Source organism: Notolepis coatsorum (assembly GCF_963971535.1).
Source record: "Notolepis coatsorum genome assembly, chromosome: 14".
Classification (NCBI taxonomy): Eukaryota; Metazoa; Chordata; class Actinopteri; order Aulopiformes; family Paralepididae; genus Notolepis; species Notolepis coatsorum.
The window spans coordinates 22,149,604-22,162,450 of record NC_140178.1 but is presented as its reverse complement, the minus strand read 5'-3'; positions in this window follow the sequence as shown (position 1 = coordinate 22,162,450).

Genomic DNA, 12,847 nt, shown 5'->3' with positions numbered 1-12,847 from the left:
CTACCTCAAACTACGGCAGAGATCCAAAAGGTCAGAGAACATGGAACTATGTTCTTCAGACGGCAACAACTGGTGCATTGGCCGGGAACAACAGATGCAAGTCTTCCCGCCAGCTACCTAGCGACGACGTGGCTCCTATCCTGTCGGGCCGTCCAGCCAGGGAACAAGGATGACAGAGGGGGTGTTGAGAGTCACAGCAAGCGTGACCGAGCAATTGCCATCCCGTTCCCCCTCACAGACGTTATTAGGACAGTGACCGTGCTTCAGGACTCCAGGAGTCAGGAGAACCAGGATGACAGAGGGGGTGTTGAAGTGCCACAAACTACAGTGACCCTTTTTATATTGACATCCTGTTCTCTCTCTGTCTTGTGGCACTTGTGTGATAATAGTATATTAAGCATTAACATATATAAATAGAGGATTAAATATATGTTTATTGTATATGCTGAAGGACCATGTATTATCTTGTATATCACAGCAGTGCAATTGTTCTGTCCTCTGTTAATACTGTGGGCTTCAGGACTGTGTAATTCCCTCCCCCGGACAGGTCCTATCTTCTGCAAGACACATTCCAGCAGAATGAGGGGGCAGTTACGCTTTGTGCCTACACTACGTTCACTGGTTCACTGTGTGTATGAACGTATAAACTAAAATGATCAGTGTATGTTGATTGCACATGTTAAATAAACTAGAAAGTATAATCAATACTTACATACTATATACATACTGCCCAGCAGGAAGGCATTATATTCAGCTCAATACTCAGGGTGCTTATCTTGTGTGTGTGACCCTGGCTGTAAGAAAAATGCACTCTACTGAGGAGAAGAGGTTTAACCCATTACTATCACCCTACCAATGAAAAAGTCATCTTACAACGGGTGATGATTGAGCTACCTGCGTGATGTGTAAACATATAACCATGATTAAGTATATGTTTATTGTATATGTCTGTATTGTACATGTATATATATATATATATATATATATATATATATATATATATATATATATATATATATATATATATATATATATATATATATATAAGCGTACAGGCTATTCCTGCTGAAGGCCGGAACCAGTGCAAATTGCACATTACATTGATGTATGATGGGAGGAATCTTAGGGGGTTTCCACAGCACATTCATCTGTTTCAGTAAAACTGTTACTTTTACTTTTTTTAGTTACTAACCATTGAAGTAGCGATGAGCCAATGACAAAGACACAAGTTGAAAGAAGGAGTGTTTATCTGTGCTTGCTATATGACGCTACGGACCTGTGTATAAAGAGTGATGTTCGCACATGAAAAGCTCCCGGCTTGCTTACGTGACTTTTTTTTATCTCCATTCCAGAGCCTAGCGGTGTATGAAGCCTGGAAATGGCAGTTTTGGAAAGAGTATTTCTCCCTCGGATGATACTCGTAGATGATATCTCTTTTCTGTTTTTAGATTTGAAGAGCTGTGCTAGGCTCTTAGCTAATCTTCTGTGATGATTTTTAAACCAGAGAGTTTTTATTGTTCTTCTTGAGAAAGATGTTGACTACGACTTTGATGAGTTTTTTATGTCCTTGCTTTGTTTATTTTCCTGGATTGGATTTTTTCCAAGACAGTATTATTGTAACTGCTTTTTCTAATTAAAAACAAACATTGTTAAACACGGTCCAAGAGTTAAATAATAACTCTTGGACCGTGTTTCTTTACCACTCCATCACGATCTTTCAAGGCGCTGGCAACGCCTTGCTTTCATCTGAGATAAACAGGAGGTAATTATGTCCTGGTAGCCTGATTACAGATTAAATCAATTGCTGGTTACTGCTTCTAGCTAAAGTTATATCAATGACTATTCAGTCATTCTTACGTCTGTATCCGGGTTGGAGTCAAAAGTATGGCTTCGACGCAGATACTTTTTGTATTGAGCATGTTTTCGGCCTGGTCTTATGGAAATGATTATTAATATTATTACACTAATATTACACTATTATTAGTAGTACTACTTCGGACATCTTCGGTTTTGCAGGATTTTTGGAGAAGGCATGGCACTTGAGACAAAACACACTGTATCCTATATAATTGTATTTGAATTCATCTTGTTTTTCTGTTTATTTACATTGAGTACAGCTTGTGTTATATTACGTTTTATTGTATTTTCTTGTATTTTCTTATGGCCATCTTGGTCTATATGTCATTTGTTAAGTAATTGGTAAAGTATATTATTATATACTTATTGTTATGTGTCTTGTAAGCCCATATGGGCTGGGCATACATCTGTATGTAAGACACGAAAATAAAAAATATCAAATCAAATCAAATTACTGTGAATATGACAATTCAATGAAAGGAGTTTTCCCAAACAGACATTCTGTTTATTGCAAACAATGAAGAGGTTAACAACTCTTATATGCTTATATTTCATATGAAATGGATAAAACTAACCAGTGACTATGAAATAAGCGTGATTAGGATTAGTAATTGACTCGAGAACTTGGCAAGTTTAGCACCTCGCTGGGGGATATCGAGCGCGGCCACAGGGTTTTATCTCGAATCGGTGTTGAGATAGATAGAGACACCTGTAGCTCTTAACATGGCGTCCCTGAGTTGGGCTGAAATTGGTATGAGATAACAGCCAAATTACATAAACTAGAATACTGCCAACAGAGAACTCTGGAATGAACAGATTACAGAAATGACTTTAAACCTCACTTGAATGTGCTCTTATCAGCACCTAGGAAGTCCCTACCTTCCGCTTTAGAATGCGCCAGGCAAAGGATATTGAATTGTATGGCCCCAAGATTGTCACCCTCAGAGGAGAACAGTGGCAAATTAAAAGGCGTCAGCGCTTTTGTGGGTGCTGCTGATGGAGCGGTTAAAGCCGCAAAGTTGGACTAAAAACAGTCAATATGACAAAAGACAGTCAATAGGACAAAAGACAGTCAATATGACAGGAGACAGCCAAGAGAACCCTCTCTCTAATGACACTGGAGACATACAAGAGAACCATCTCTCTAATGACACTGGAGACAGACAAGAGAACCCTCTCTCTAATGACACTGGAGACAGACAAGAGAACCCTATAGGAACAGTTCTCTATAGGTTAGTCCTAATATTTCTCCCCCTCTCTCATTGCAGGGAACTTTAATGGTAAACCCAACGATGACAACATTAAACCAGATGGTTTACCAGCAGCCAACACCAAGGAACTGGGAGACAGCTGGCAGGTCCCTGATACACGACGAGAGTGAGTTACACGAACACACAAAATGTACCAAAATGCATTTGACTAGCATAGACTAAGACATATTTAGATTTTCTTTCCCGTCTAAAACAAGACGAAAACGTACGTAGATTTTGTCATCTAAAACAAGACTAAAACTAACAATAATCAAATGACTAAAATGTGACTAACTAAGTATTTGAGTCAAAAGACTAAATCAAAATTTGCTGCCAAAATGAACACTGATACACAAACATCAATGGTTCAATACATTTCATCATTACTCTTTTATTCATTGGTCTGATACACACTAGAGAGATTTGTCGATGAGATCTGTTTCATTGTCTATCCCTGCATCCCTCTCTCCTCCTCAGCTGCAATGTAGTAGATCCACCGCCACCTTGTCCTGAAGACAAGGAGGAGGAATACAAGAAACCCAGCATCTGTGGCCTGATCACTGATCCTAATGGTGAGATATGTCATCATGTCACCCTACCGTCAATGTTGTAGCTTAGTCATGTTCATACCTCGGGACAAAGGCACAGCAATGTGAATAAAGACCCATAATGATTCAAAACCTTCATGTTTTAATATAACACTGTAGACAAGTCACATATTAAGAATTAGTAGTATAAAAATACACTTACTGTATGTAATTGTGATCTCATGAATGCAGTACATTTGTTACGTTCGCACTCCATCACAACTATCTCATATTCTGTCCTTTAGATTTCACAACAACTTTCAAAATCCTATTATATTTTTCAACATTTCCTCTTTTATAATATCTTCAAACAGTTCCACAATGTTAGTGCCCCCTTGGCCTTTGAGTTTCCCCACTCAACTTACTCACCTTTTCTCCAACATTTCACAACAATATCTATTTCATATAACTTTTTATCCTTTGTATATTCAAGCTATGACACACTCTAGTTGCGTCCTGGCATTTGTTTATCGCAATAGACCACAATTTCACACCCAGTACCCCACCTTTACAACTGTATTGTCCCTGGTACATGTCTTTACCACTCAACCTCTATTTGTCATGTCTTTCCCTCAAACCGACATGTATATCTTCTAACCATACCATGCGGTGATGCCTTGTTGGCTCTTAATTCTTCAAATAAACCATAATCTTTCTCATCCCGTTTTATGTTTACCCTCAGGCATCTTCAAGCCGTGCCACGCTGTGGTGCCCCCTGCTCCTTACTTTGAGAACTGTGTGTACGACATGTGCGCCACGGGAGGGGACATGGTGGCGCTGTGTCAGGCCGCTGAGAGCTACGCCGACATGTGCGCCCTGGCCGGAGTTCCCATCATGTGGAGGAACGATACCTTCTGTCGTAAGTATGTGTGTGAAGAGAGAATGGGTATGGGGGATGAGGTTGTTGGTGTGGATGTATTATGTGGGTCTATACAGGTATATATATTGAATGTGTTAAGAGTGGGATGTGGGAGGTGTATGTGTTAGTGTGTGTTTATGTTTTAGTATTTAAATAATTACATTCATATATATATTCAGATTCAGATTACTTTATTCACCATTTTATGCAGGTACAAAATGGAACGTGATTTGACATTACAGTGCATACTTTTTTCACAATTAAGAACAATACAACAGTAAATAAATAATTTTAAGTAAAGTGCAAGACAGGACAGAACAGTGAGACAACAATAAGACTGTGAAAGTGCGGTGGTTGGGGACATGGATACAGTGCAACACAAAGTTCAAGTCCAGAAGTCCAGCCCTAGCAGCTCGCCATCGAGGGGGGGGGGAGCAGGGGGACACCTGACTCGTTTACCAGGCGAGCTGCTGAGGGGAAGAAACTCAGTCTTTAGTGTCTTGGGCAGCCGTAGCCGCCTGCCGTGGGGGAGCATGTTGAAGAGGTTGTAACCCGGGTGGGCGGGGTCTGCCATGATCTTCCTCGCCCTCCTCAAGGCCCTGGTGGAGTGTAGGGACTCGAGGGAGGGAAGGGGGCAGCGGATCACCCTCTCCGCCGAGCGTATCACCCGCTGCAGCTTGGCCTTGTCTCTGACCGTGGCTGCAGGGAACCAGGTGATGATGGAGAGGGTGAGGATGGACTGGATGATGGCGGTGTAAAACTGGACCATCATGGTCCTTGGCAGCCTGAACTTCCTCAGCTGACGTAGGAAGTACATCCTCTTCCGGGCGTTTTTATTGAGAGCGATGGTGTTCAGCTCCCATTTCAGGTCCCGGGAGAGTGTCATGCCGAGGAAGCGGCAGGACTCCACAGAGGCCACCGGTGTTAGGGTTTGAACCGACCTCAAACGCACGGCACAGACAGGAAGTTCAGAGTTAGCCAAATACTAGGGCATATTTATTTACAGAGTCACAAAAGGGGTAAAGTAACAATTATAGACCACTACACTTCCGCGTTACATTGAAATCAAGGAGGAGATTGCGGGGGGGTCAAATGAATGGATGTAGACGAGAGCCGTGATGGAAGTGGTTGCCGATACGGCTGTGGGGGTGCTAGAGACATGATCGAATAGACGTTTATGCGCCTCGCTCTCCTGAACACGGCGTGACCCATAACTAATCGATCAGAACTAAATCGGCAGAGAAAAAGCCCATTTTAAAGCACCTATTCCGCTTGGACATGCGCAGAGTGCCTATGGAGTCTGGACGACGCGAGATGACGCTCGAATGAATGTAGACCGTTCTATCAGAGGGGGGAGCTTCGGTGGCCAGCCGAACAGGATAATGAAAAAATGATCCCACTAAATGGCCAGACGTGTCTTATGGCGACATCTACAATTACCTCATTGAGTCTCCAGGTAGACTAATGTTTATATTTAAGTGCAGCGGTCTGTAGCCACTTACATGACCATTGAAGCTCCCCCCTCTGATGGAACAGTCCACATTCATTCGAGCGTCATCTCGCGTCGTCCAGACTCCATGGGCACTCTGCGCATGGCCAAGCGGAATAGGTGCTTTAAAATGGGCTTTTTCTCTGCCGATTTAGTTCTGATCGATTAGTTATGGGTCACGCCGTGTTCAGGAGAGCGAGGCGCATAAACGTCTATTCGATCATGTCTCTAGCACCCCCACAGCCGTATCGGCAACCACTTACATCACGGCTCTCGTCCACATTCATTCATATGCACCCCCCGCAATCTCCTCCCTGATTTCAGAATCCCGGAAGTGTTACGGTGGTCTATGAAACAACAAGGGAGACTGCCATCGGCAGAGTTCTCTGCGGCTCTGCAGATCCTCCTGGTGATAGCGGTGGGGAATCGGTATTTGACATTGTAGCGGCTCTGCAGATACTCCCAGCTTTAACTCGAGGTGGAAAACGGAGAGAGAGAGAGATATCAATAACAGTCCAACGAAACACAGAGGCAGTGTGGTTCCCTCCTCCATTTAGCTGTGTCCAGAAACAATGAACAGTGACAATCTTCAGTGTTCTCCACAACACACAAGTTAGCTGAGCTTAGTGCAAACAGAAATGATATCTTCAGTGTCTCTTCTAAACACCCGCTTCAACTGAGTCCAGTGCAAGCAAAAATGATAATCTTCTGTGTTCGTCACACACACAGACAGAATAATCCAGAGGGGTTTGGTTCCAACTCACCCAAGCGCAAACGCGTAAAGCGGGTAAACGAGGCGCAGCTCCAAACGGGGAACAAGGTTCTCATCAGCGGATCTCCACAGAAAGTCCTGGAGGGAAAGAAGACGAGGCACAGCAACGGGGAAAAAGCAGGCAAAAGCAGTTGTATTCCAAAACGACCCGACATCGATTGAAGGGAAGTCCCAGTATAAAAAGCCTCTGGGGCGCTAATCAAAAACTATGACAGGTGCGCGCTGGAATTGACACTTGCTCCAAAAGCGTGTGGCGGGGAATGCACCAATCAACACAGCACCTTAAAGGAGCGGAGCGTGTGGCGGGGAATGCATCAATCAACACAGTACCTTAAAGGAGCGGAGCGTGTGGCGGGGAATGAACCAATCCTCACAACCGGGGTGCCTCCCAGAATGATCGGGGTGGGGGGGGCTGCATTCCGCCTGAAGTCCACTACCATCTCCACTGTTTTCTGGGCGTTGAGGTCCAGGTTGTTGCAGCTGCACCAGCTCAGCAGCCTCTCGATCTCCCTCCTGTAGGCGGACTCGTCCCCCCTGGATATGAGACCCACCAGGGTGGTGTCGTCCGCAAACTTCAGGAGTAAATAATAAATAAATAAAATGAATAAAGTAATCTGAATCTGATATATATATATATATATATATACTGTAGTGTTTTTCAAGTGTGAGTTGGGTGTTGGTCTTCCAAATGATTTTCTTGAAGTATCATGAAGCCAACACCCTATCAAGTCAATTTAAAAATAGTTTAATAAAACACTGTACAGTAGGCCAGTAGATTAACTGTCTAAATGTAACATTGTTGTATTAGCTTCGAAAATAATGTTTTTGGGACCTAGGAATATTTATTATGAAAATGTGTGTCTACTGACAAAACGTTTGAAAACACAAGCTATACAGTACCTACCATACTACACTATATTGTATTTATTTTATTCTTGATAAATATGAACTCAAATCATCGCTCCTTCTTAATACTTTCCTCCTATTCTTCGTGTCCCACCACCCACCCACCTCTCTCTCTGTCTCTCTCTCTTTCTCTCTCTTCCCTTCCTTCCCCAGCCCTGAGGTGTCACCCAAACAGTCACTATGACCCGTGTGGCCCGGCCTGCTCTCAGCCCAGCTGTCAGAACCCCTCTGGTTCAGGACTTTCTTGTAACAAACCCTGTGTGGAAGGGTGTGTCTGTGACCCTGGCTTCATCTTGAGTGGGGACAAGTGTGTACTACCCAGCCGGTGTGGATGTACTGACGGAAACGGACATTACAGGCCGGTAAGTGTATGGGAGGAGTTGGAGCAAGCAGGGTGCCGTGTGAGTGGGGGGGGGGCATAACTTAAAGGGAATTGAAGTGGGTTCATTTTATTGGGCTGTGTAATTTGTTGATATGCTTTTACTCTTCTAGAGATATATTTCATAGCTAGAGATTCAACCAAATCCACCCAACAAATGTAATACATTTGACAATCTAGTGAGAGGCTCAGACAAAAGTAAAAGCATTTTGGCTACGTAAAGAGACATTTTGTGATCGGAGTATTTTCTTTGTATGCTTTTAATATTTTCTTCCCCTCATAGTTCTATTTGTCAGTGGTTCAATTGCTATGGTAAAAAGTAGAGTTGATAGTAGGCATCCTTGTCCCACAATGCAATGTAAACAATGGATTTTGCTTGGATATTATTTTAGTTTGTAATGTCTACTAGTTTAATGATCAGAATGTCTTATGGCATACTTATGGCGACAACCAGAACCTGCAGATTCCTCCTGAGCAACGTCAGAAGGATCCGCCCCTTCCTGACAAAAGAAGCCACCCAACTCCTCGTCCAATCAACAGTCATCTCCCGCCTCGACTACTGCAACACACTGCTTGCTGGCCTCCCGGCCACTGCCACCAAGCCTCTTCAACTCATTCAGAATGCAGCGGCCCGCCTGATCTCAAACCTACCGAAGTCGGCCCATGTCACCCCACTTCTTAGGGACCTTCTCTGGCTCCCCATTGCTGCACGAATCCGCTTCAAGGCCCTTGACCTGGCATACCGTGCGGCAAAGGGAACCGCTCCCGCCTACCTCCGGTCAATGGTCTCTACTGTAACTACAGACCCTCAAGACCCCATCTTCTGGCCGTCTCAGACCCACTCCTATCCGAGCTCCGGGAGGGTCATCAAGGAGAACCTGCCTTTTCTCAGTCCTTGCCCCACAATGGTGGAATGAACTACCCACCCCAGTTAGGACAGCTCAAAACCCATCCAATCTTCTGCCGTAGACTAAAGACACTTCTTCAACCATTATCTGAAATAATATATTTTTTTAATCAAATAAAAGAAAATATAAAAGAAAATAAATCTAACCCTAACTAACCTTACTGTCATAAACTTGTCCTAATAAACTAACCTACACTGTAGCACTCAACACTTTGATGAACATGGTTACTCAGCTGATAGAGTTGTGCCCTTCCTGATGACTTGTTGTACAGAACTTGTAAGTCGCTTTGGATAAAAGCGTCAGCTAAATGACTAAATGTAAATACTTAATCATCATGTCTTTTTGCATATAATGTAACGTTTGAATGTATATAATTGTTTGTTACACCTTGTGCAATCTGTGTTGGAGCCCAGCAAGACTAGTTGACGTCATGGTGTTAGCTAATGGGGATCCTAATTAACAATAAAGGAAGAAAGATGAGAGCTATTATTAGTTATTAGTACAGATTGATTTTACAAGGAAGCTATAAAAATCTTAACCCAGGAGATGCATTTGGGTCAAAACTTTTTGAGAGTATAAAATAGATAATCCAACTCCATCAACCACATTTTTTAAACCTTTTAAAATGTTAAATTCTGTACCTTCTTGACACTCTCTGTAAAGTTTCAGAGGCCAGTTGGGTATACTCACCTGTTCTGTGTCTTCCTTTTGCTTCTGTGTGTGTTAGGTGGGTGATGTTTGGTACATGGACGGCTGTGAGGAGAAGTGTGTGTGTCATTCAGGAGGTCGGATTCAGTGCAACACCACCAGCTGTGCCCCCGCCACCGAGATCTGCCAGCTACAAGATGGAGAATATGGATGTCATCATGTTGGTACGACACACACACACACACACACACACACACACACACACACACACACACACACACACACACACACACACACACACACACACACACACACACACACACACACACACACACGCACACGCACAATTATCTTACGGGCATCTTCCACCATCTTCACCAAGGGAATAAAACATATGTTCAGTATCATAATCTATAATAAAGATAACATTTCAGTACACACTAAATCCTCCCCTCCACCACCTTCCAGGAACGGGCACCTGCTGGGTATCAGGTGACCCCCACTATTACTCCTTTGACAAGAAGACGCACCACTACATGGGCGCCTGCTCCTACACTCTGACCAAACCCTGCAACGAGACATCCGACTTGCCGTACTTCACCGTTGAAACTCAGAACGAACACAGAGGGAAAAATAAGATGGTGTCTTATGTGAGAGCTGTGGTGATCACTGTGTATGGAACCACCATTATCCTTGGGAAAGGATGCAAAGTACTGGTAAGGAGGCATGAAAATTACTTTTTCAACACACACCCACGTGTTGACCAGTAACCGAAAGGTCACTGGTTCGCTCTCCATTACCGACAAGAGGGTGTATTCCAGTTGTGTGCTAGTAACCGGAGGGTGGCTGCTATTACATCTACTGTACAGTGCCCACCATCTCTGCCAAAGTGTCTTTTAACAAGACACTGAACCCCAGCACTGCTCCAGGGGTGTTGTTGCAATGCAGACGATCCTGACCTCTTTTTGTGGGGGACTGTATGTGTAACTAGGAGGGATATTCTACTCATATTAATATAAAGTATTATACAGTATATCAGCATTAATAATATCAATATTGTATTATCTATTTACCTTTTTTCTCCCAGGTGAACGGAACCCTGGTGACCCCTCCTGTGACCCTGACCAACGGGGTAAAGATCTACCTGAGCGGTAGGTTTGTGGTCTTGGAGACACCCTTTGGCCTGAGGGTGCGTTTTGACTGCAACCACTACGCTGACGTCACTCTGCCCACCTCTTACAATGGCCTGCTCTGTGGCATGTGTGGTAAGTTTAGCAAATTAATAATAATCCATTCTTACACAGTTGGTCATTAAAAAGTTAAAGATAATGAATTAATTTGTACATGTATACATTCAGGGACAATAGGTCCTACATCAGTGCTAGCTCAAAGAGAATAAGACTAAACAAAAATGATAATTCATACCTTTATGCTGAATTGCAGCTTTTTAATTGTATGTCTATGTATTATTATTATTATTATTATTATTATTATTATTATTATTATTATTATTATTATTATTATTATTATTATTATTATTATTATTATTATTATTTATTTTTTTACTGGGTTTTGTCTACCCTTTGTATGGATTTGGCAGTCTGAAATGTTATCTAGGTGCTGGGGGAAAATGATGTACTCCTTGCCATTTGGCCAGGGTTTGAAGTTTTCAGATTACCAAGCCTTAACAAGCTGTTAAGAATGATTGCTTGTTGTGTTGTCACAATGGGGAAAAAAGCAATTGATTAGCTTGAATGAAAGAATTAGCTCTCCTTTTTGGACCCAAGAATACTGCCCATCTAATAATGAATGAATGAATGAAAACTTTATTTAACAGATTGCAGAATGGGTACAATACAGTACGGCTCAATACATACAATTGTTAAGGGGATGCAGACCTGAGAAAGACGTTTGTCTTGTTTCCATCAGGGTCCCCCATTTTCAATTCATATAGACATATATGACATACATGACATACAGATAGTCAGTACTGCTACATCTATACATTTATGACATACCAGATTTGCAAATACAGTACTGTTTGTGATACAGAAGGAGTCAAGAAAAGGGAGTATATACATTTGACGTAGAAACTGTACATTGGAGGTTGGGTGGGGGGGGTTGGGTACATTGGGATATTGACAACCATACTGGGTAATTTACATTGGAGGTGGTTGGGGGGGGGGGGGGGGGGGCGGGGGGCATACTGTATAAACAAGTAACACTGTACATTGAGGGGGGGGGGGAGGAGACACTGTACAAACAAACACAATTGTACATTGAACTATTGACAAAACCATACTAGGTAAATGACTGTACATTGGAGGGGGTTGGAATGATTGGGTTAGGATATTTACAGGGGCCAGTGTTGAATTGCAGTCTCCCGTAGGTGTCCCTTGAGAGAGGTTTTGAAAGTGGGTAGTGATCCACATTCCTTTACAGCTTTGGGTAGGGCGTTCCACATTGATGTGGCATAATTGCGAAACGTGTTTAGTCCCTTATTTGAGCCGAATCTGGGTTTGACATGATTTGTGGAGCTCCCTCTGGTGTTGTGATCGTGGTATTCACTGACCTTTGGGAAGTATTTTGATTTGATTTGATATACTATCCAGTGTGTAAAGGTGTCTTACTGTTGAGTGTGGGGTAGCCAGACAGGGAAGGAAATCATTCACTTAATTTGATGTGTGTCGTATCCACCAAAGGTGGCGTGTTATTTGATTTATACTAGTACTGTACGACGATGTTCCACAGATTCAAGGAAATCATATACAATTATTGAAAAGATACAGGAAATGTCCTCTTTAACTTGTATCACCAGGGATTAAACTGAGATGTGTGCTGCCTAAGCGCTGTAATATCAGTGTTTATGTCTTAAGCTCTGAAGGACAATTTAACACTTTATATAAAGAACCATATACAGTAAATCAGTGTTATGGGATGCCCACGTATTAGCACTTTTAAAAGTCAATGTGATACATCACCCAAAAGTACTCAACCTCTACTCTCTTTAAGAATGTACACAACACTCTTAACATGTTTAGATAATTAGGTTTTAAAACATTGTTCACCTGAAAACATGAACAGGGACTTGCTGTAAAAACTGTACTTTGTTTAAAGTACTACAGTATGTAGATTATTTGGTGTCTGGTGAAGCAATTCAATTACAAACTAAAATTCTAAATGTCAAGGTTC